Here is a 5,802-nt window from a genome sequence, read left to right as displayed (position 1 = left end):
ACTCGTTTTTGGTGTGGCTTGCTATGCAGCATAGCTTACTGCGTAATTGGTCTTCATTCACTGAGACTCCTGGGTTCCCGGCACTGTGCTGTGCTTGGGGGCCCTAGAAACATTGGGAGCATGGCCCCTGCCCCTTACCTGGTAGGTTGGGAGGAGAAAGGCCTTGCTCATGTAATGATGGGGAACACACAGAGGGATGTGATCACTTGGTCACCCAACAAACATTTATTGAGCTCCTGCTCTGGGCCATGCATAGTGTTGGGCAGTAGGAATTCAGAGATTTAAAACAAACAAACAGAATCAGGTCTGGGAGGACATTAGGAGCCATAGCAGCTATTAGAAGTTCAAGGTCAGATACATCATTGGTATGAAGACAGAAAGGAAAGCCCAAGGCAGGTGGTCTGCAGAGGGCTCCTCGGCTCTGCCTGATTCAGCTCACACGGTCACTGTCACGGTCACATGGGAAATTGGTCTGTTCTTCCCATTTGCTCTGCCCGCATGTGCTGTAGTAATTGCTTGAGGTTCATTCCATCAGAGTGGGTCTTCAAGGTCTCTGAGCGAAGTGGTTGCAGAAGGGCAGGTGTGGAACCAGGGGGACCGGGCCCCAGCCAGGCACCTCCTTCCTTGGGGGTTCCTGACTACAGCAGAGTCCAGCTCAGGACCGAAGGTGTCTGGCCATCTGCCACAAAGGAGGAAGAGGGGCCAGGGCGGGGCTCGGCATGGAGGACAGGGGTTCTAGTGAGGGACCCAGGCCATCCTCTACTCCTGGCTCGCCTCCTGATCTGTAAGCAGAGGACATGGGCCTGTGACTGTATCCAGGCCCACTCAGCGTCGCTGCCCCAACTCTGGGAGGAGCGAGGTAGGGCCTCCTCCATCTTTGCCCCCCTCCCCAGGCCAAAAACCTGTGTGCTGAATTCTTTATCTCGTATCTCACATCCCACATCCCATCTGTTGGCACTGTCTTCAAAATGCATCTGCATCCTGTATTTATAAAATACTTCAGTAAAACATACACATTAAAAAATAAAACGAGAAGGAAAAATCTAGAATTTGACCACTTCTCACCACCTTCAGGGCTGCGGTTTTGGTCTGAGCCACCATCACCTCGTGCCTGAGTTACTACAACTGACCCTCTCATTCTCTCTGTTCCACCGTCCTCAGCCCAGTGTCTGGCATCCGACCCTGTCCCTCTTCTCCTCACCCCACCCAAGGCTCCCCATCTCCCTCTAAGTGCCCTGATGTCCCCCATGATCATTTCTACCACCCCTTGACTCCACCTCCTGTACCCTCTCTGTCTCTCCCTCCACCCGGCCTCCATGCCGCTCCTGAAGGCACCAGGTACGCTCCCTCCTGAGGACCTGCCCAGCTGTTCCCTCTGCCTGGAAGGTGCTTCCCACAGGACTCACCCCCTCCTCCTTCAAGTCTTTGCTGGAACCTTCCTAAGGCTTATGCTGACCACCCTTCTTAATACCGCTCTCTCCCCACTGTCACTTCCCATCTCTTTGTCCTGCCCTCCCAGTCTTCTCTGCCACTTGATGTGCTATATACATTCACTGACAGCCATTGTTCATTGTCTGTCTACTCACTAGAATATCAGCTCACGAGGGCAAGGACCTTTGTCCCCTTTTTTAAAAAAATTACTGATGTATGTGTTGAATGACACGAGGTCAAGAGAGAATGTGGAATGTGAAGGAATTGCAAGTAGCCCAGCGTGGGGAGCATGGGCTGTGGGGGTGGTTGTTGGAGAGAAAGAGATGAGGTGGGCAGGGCTGGGCCAGGGAGAGCCTGTGGTCACGTGGAGAAGTCTGGGAGCAGGGTGTCCAATGTGAGCAACCCACCACTCTCCACCTGTGAGAACGTGGGCAGCTCCCTCCTTTAGCCCCAGTGTCCTCGTGGGCAAACCGGTGGCTGGTGCGAGGCTGTGCGTGGCCATGGCAGGGACTCGGTAACGTTCATTCCCTTCACCACTCAGCTCTGTTGTGGGAGGAGCTCCCTGCCTCAAAGGGGACCGACGTGGAAGGTGGGTGTCTTTTTACAGCAGCCTCTGTCAAGTTTGACCGGCCGTGATTCTTGCTGTCTGGCTGAAGCCATTAGCCAGTCCTGGAGGTGGAGTGGTAGTCGCACCCTCTACCAAGGGCCTGCTGGGGACTGTACCCCACGGGGAGCCGTGTCGCTGCTTTAGGATGACTGTGTGCTGAGTGTTGGTCAGCTGTGGCTGGTGAAGCCGCTGTCCCCCATTCCCACTCCTGGGGTGTCTGCAGAACTGTGAAGGGCATGGGGACCAGCAGGTGTGGGACTGTGGCCTATGGCAGTGTGAGTGTGGCTGCAGGCCCAAGAGGGGGCGGCGGGCTGGGGGTGGCAGGGACTGAGGTGACTGGGTTTTTGGGACAGTGCGTGCGTGAATAGCTGGCGGCTGGTGGGATAGGCCAGGCATTACTGAGCTCACTAAGGAGCAGAGTCACATCCAGATGTGAGAACGAAGAGAACGGATGGAGTGTGGCCCCAGGCACTGAGAGGGGGGAAGGGGAGTCCAGACTGTCCCCAAAGCCTTGTCACTGGACTGAGGAGCCTCCAGGTACTGAGCACTGACCTTGTCTAGGCCCAGGGCTCCCTTCATCCACAGAACACTCGGCCCATCTTCAGGCAGATGCTGTTAACATCCCAGTGTCCTGAGGCTCAAGGCCACACAGCTGGCATGTGGCAGAGCGGGGGACTTGAGCCCAGCACTGATGCTCCCGCCCTGAGCTTCTCCTCCACGGGCTTGTCCCAGAGGGAATCCAGTCTTGGAGAGAGGAGGGTGAGGCAGTGTAACCAAGGAGGCTGCTCCAAGGGCTTAAATATGCCCTGCGTCTGGCTAAGCCACTGAATGGTTGTGCGGTTTCATTCATCCATTCATACATCTACTGCACGAATATCCAGTGTTTGAGACTGGGCACCATAGATTAGGTGGGAGTAGGAGGTCTCCTCCGCATGCAGCTCACAGCCCAGGTGGAGACAGACAGGTAAACAGGAAATAATAGGACTGGGAGGAGTTGGGGGAGCGGGGAGCGTGCAGGCACACCTGGAGCCATCCATCCAGACCTGCTGGTCCACAAAGGATTCTGGTCCTGGAAAGATTAAGTGGGAGTCAGCCAGGCAAGGCAGAGAGGAGGGGAGTGTGCTCCGGGCAGAGGGAACAGCCTGAGCAAAGGCCAGGAGGGAGCGAGGGAGAGAGAGGTGGAAAGAGGCCTCAGTGAAGGAGGCTTGGGTGAGAAAGACTGCACAAGCCCCTCCTCTTTCCAGGCCTCAGGTTCCTCATTCCAATAAGAACCCCATGAGGCTCTTTCTCATTCATTGTCCTTGATCTTCAGCCAGATCCTAGGATCTGTGAGCATCCCCTGTTTGCAGATAAAAACAGAGGCTCCGAGAGGGCAGGGGGGCTGGAATGGGAACCTTTGTGTCCTGAGTCTAAACCTCGTTTCCCGTCCCCTTTCTCAAAATGAGGGGGCTGACGGGGTGCTCTCTGAGGCTAAGCTCTGGGAGTCAGGGTTCAAGGCCTGCTCCCACTGCAGGACCTTGAGCTTCTCTGGGCCTCAGTTTCCTCCTCTTATTAACAAGGCTATTCATAGCTCCGCCTCATAGAGCTGCTAAGAGGGTTAAAGGAGCCGCCACACACAAAGCCTGAGCACAGTGCTCGGCATACAGTGAGCTCAGTAATTCCCACCCTGCTTCCTGGGCCCTGACATCTGAGACAGGGTGCGCCTGCCCAGGCTGAGCGTGGGTGCTGCAGAGGCGGCTGCGGCCGGGCCATGTGCCTGTGCCTTTGTACTGTACACCCTGCCGCTGATGCCCAGCTTTGGCTGTTGTCACAGTTGGTGGTGTCAGCTGGGAAAGCTGACAGCCAGCACGGGCAGTGCCAATCTGGGAGGTGGGAGTTGGCGGGGGGGGGGGGGGGTGGCCGGAGGGAAGGGCTGCCAGTCTGCATTCATGGTCAGTCCTGAGCGTGAGGGAGTGGGGGCTCCTAGCCCAGCCGAGACCAAGGCTGGGCAGGCTCCAGGTGCCTGGCTGTGGGTTTGGGACAGTAAATGTCCACAGAACCTTCTTCTTCTTTTCCCCCTCACACCTCGATTTTCTTGTTAAATCACAGCTTGCCTTCTGCCAGGTTTCCGTTTGGATAGATTGTCCCCATGAAAGTTCCATCAGCTCCTCCTTCCTTCTACCCATGGCTGTGTGCCAATCAGGCCCTGGGACCTTTGGTCCAACATGCCAGTGGCCAGCACTGACCGTTTCTGTTCTCCACGCCAGGCCCTGTGCTAGGGGCTACTCTTACCCGTGGCTGCAAATCCATGATGTGCTCTCCATCATTACCCACAGTTTACAGAAGAGGGAAATGGAGACTGGGGAGTGTGTCAAGTGATGTGCCCAGGACCACGTGGTCCTTACGTGGCAGAGCCCGGGGTGCACCCATCTCTTCTTCATGAGGAGGTGTGAGTGGCAATGATATGATGGTGGAGGTTGGAAGTGCTCACCCTCTCCTGTGCTCTGCTGGGCGTTGCTGGTCTGGAGCAGGGTCCAGAAGCAGAAGGGCAGGAGTGGGGAGCACCTGGCTGTGGTGACCTATCATCACCACTAGGTGCCACCCGAGTTCTAGAGAAGTGTTGGCAGCCCTCCCTGGAGGGCTGGAGGGGAGGGGCATTGATTCCCAGCGAATGGAGAAGAGTGGTGGAGGTCTGGGCTGAGATGGTGTGGCAGCAAATCAGAGCCGGACAGAAGTTAAAGTGGTAAACACAGATTTTATTCAAGAACTATTGCAATGGGGGAGTAGAAACCTGAATAGGGCTTAATTCCAAAAAGCACAAAGAAAAGTGGGTACTTATAGCTAAGGAGCAGGGTCAGAGGTCGGTGGGTAGAAAATGACTCAGAGGGTAGGGGAATTCTTGCTAAACTGACCTAGCAGGATTCGTGGGCCAGGATGATCAGATAGCACCCGGAGGATGTGGAGGCTGGAGGGCGAGGAATTTGATCAGATACTGAGGGTGGGTGGGGAGTCTCACTAAACTGACATAGCAGGGATGTTGCTAAAACCGGGCAGATGCAAAGATGGACACCGAAACCCAAAGGTGGAGGCCTGGTTGAGAAGACATCTCAGAGGGGCCCGACTAACGTGTGGTCAGGGCGATTCTATCAGTCCCTCTTCTGAACAGTCCCTTTCTGCTGGGCACTTTGGTTCACTAGGGACCTGGAGCCATCTGCCGAGATTTGGTTGCAGAGGGTATTCGCTGGGTGGTGTGACCCCCCAGCATTGAAATGAGGGGACTTTCTGTAGAAACAGAAGAAAAACAAAGGTAATGGTTGGGACCAACAAACCCTGTTTCTGAGTCCAGAGGGCAGCCACTGAGCTTTCTAGATGTTGGCTTGAAGCATCTTTGCGGATGAAGTGAGGTCGGCAGTGGCGCTCCAGGGTTTTGTCATTTGAATGTCTTTGATGATGGCACAGTCCTCAGTGTCAAAGTCATGGCATGGAGCATCCAGCTTCAGATCGTCCCAGTGAGGATCTGGGCAGTTGGGTTTTACTTCTCTGTGACTCCAAGTCCAGAAGAGGGGAAGAAAACTAGAAATGTTCTTAATGGAAAGTTGTAACCAGATCTTGAAGGAAACTAGAAGAATTGACAGAAGGTGCAAAATGGCAGAATCCAGGGCACATTCCTGCCTATACAGGTGGATAACAAGCTAGAATGGGAAATGTAATTTAACCCAGAGTCAAAAAACTAGCTCAAGGACAATGAACATGACTATAATTTAATAGCCCATGAGGTTTTGCTG

The sequence above is a fragment of the Plecotus auritus genome, assembly GCF_963455305.1.
Source record: "Plecotus auritus genome assembly, chromosome: 2".
NCBI classification, from domain to species: domain Eukaryota; kingdom Metazoa; phylum Chordata; class Mammalia; order Chiroptera; family Vespertilionidae; genus Plecotus; species Plecotus auritus.
This window is presented reverse-complemented; position numbering follows the sequence as displayed.